Below are 2002 nucleotides of genomic sequence, written 5' to 3'. Positions count from 1 at the left end.
CGATCACACCATACCAAGTGCTACATTATTGTCACGACAATAAAACGATCGTGACAGTGAATGCTGTCATGATTGTAACTATCAAATAGCTACTCCATGCAAACACTTTTGTCGCAATGACAGAAACTACGATAGTTCACTGTTAAAGCGTATACATGTGATAGTTAGCGTGACAATTGCTTCACTGACATTATTTGAACTATCGACTATCGCGTTAGAGCTAGTGCGACAGTGTAATCATGACCGTAACAATCGTACCAAGATGTTATAACGGGTAATTTATGGGTAAAACGGGTATTTTCAAGGTGTTTTATGGTCGGGAGAATGCAGCATTGCAGAGGAAGTAAACCAACATGTAAGAGGGTATATCAAATGGTACTCTTCCTTTCTCCGATGACTTAACATCCGATACAATGCAAAAGTCGATTATTTATGATTAAAATACAGAAAAAAAATTTCCTATTATGAACAAAGTGGATATAAAAATTCAACGAAGTTATTAAGAAATGAAACGAGACTCGTAAAACCAATGCACATACATATTTGATATGTGCATAGCATTTAGCTTAACTTGAACATACTCTTCATTGACAGTTATCGTCCATTCGACAATCCATTTCAATAATTGCGTTCCATTCGGTAGTCCTCATAGAAATGCACAAGTTAAAATGTTTAAAAAAGGCTTTTATTATATTGCATACGCAGTTTCTCATTTCAGGCGCTTTTTAAATATTGCTGGATCTTACATCCAACTTAAAGTCTCATCGCGAATATTTCAAAATTGATACAGGACTGTCGCTCCATGGGTGTCTTAGTGCGGCGAGTCTGGCTGGCATAGCCTTTTTTTGTTATGACTCTTGTGAGATTGTAACATGTCGTACATCGACTAACCTACTCGCAATAACTCTGTCTTTAGGAGAAGTCAGATAAGTAACGCTACCATGGTGGTCGAGTTTTCACGCCATTTTCTAATTTCAGGCGCTTTTTAAATATTGCTCCATTAAACACTATCTTAAAAGTTTTCTCTTCCCATTTTAAACAAATATTTCAAAACTGCATTTTTCAACACCTTATAATGCCACAATTCAAGTTATCTATCATTAAAGCATTAGAGGTTAATTATATTCCGACTATATACGATAATTCTGGACAGATAAGATTTCAGAGTTAGTTCAATAATTCAGCCGTGTATTTTGAAAGTGGCTTAAGGCCATCTATACTTAAATTAAGATATGCTTAATGTGGCTAAAATTCTCCAAACTATTGAAAAATATAGAAATCATATATAAAAAATTGTTAATATCAGGACATTCGTTTTTACCAAATGATAAAGATTTTGGCGTAATAGAAATGGCATTAAAAAAATACTGCTTGAGTATTACAGTATTATCAAAAATTATGGGAAAGGTATTAACTTTATTGTCCATGAAATGAGACAAGATTTTGTAACAAAATTATTTGAAAACGCAATTTTTAAAAGGATAAAAAATTCTAACAGAGAATCAATAAATTGGTTAAAAATTTGTTGCATACATTTTTTTCAGAAATGAACCGTATAGAATTTTTTATAAGACGTCAATGAAGGAGAATGCAAATTTTAAAGTCCTGAATTTATTACCACGTCGGGTAGACCATTTCACGTACCCAAAATGTAGATGACTAGTAAATTGTTTTCTAATTTGTGTTTCATAATTATGAGAGATAGTTGACCGTAGATGACTTGTACGAGGAGAAGATGGTTGGGAGTGCGGTCCAAATGAAACACAAATAAGTTGATGTAACTTATTTAATTGTGCCAACGTTTCGGCTAGAGTTTCTAGCCTTCACCAGGGCTTTAGAACAGAACAAGATAACATCCACAGTAAGTATAGAAAATAAAAAAAAAAAAAGAAAGAAAATATAAACAGAATGACATAAAGTGAATAATTTTACTTCACTAGACTGCACACAGGCATTTGATTCTGTATCCCACTCCACACTAATCCAACAACTCAGGCTTCAC

This window comes from Halyomorpha halys, unplaced genomic scaffold (genome assembly GCF_000696795.3).
Source record: "Halyomorpha halys isolate HHAL.00 unplaced genomic scaffold, Hhal_1.1 Scaffold11.1, whole genome shotgun sequence".
NCBI classification, from domain to species: domain Eukaryota; kingdom Metazoa; phylum Arthropoda; class Insecta; order Hemiptera; family Pentatomidae; genus Halyomorpha; species Halyomorpha halys.
The sequence above is the reverse complement of the archived record's forward strand: the minus strand, read 5'-3'. Positions refer to the sequence as shown.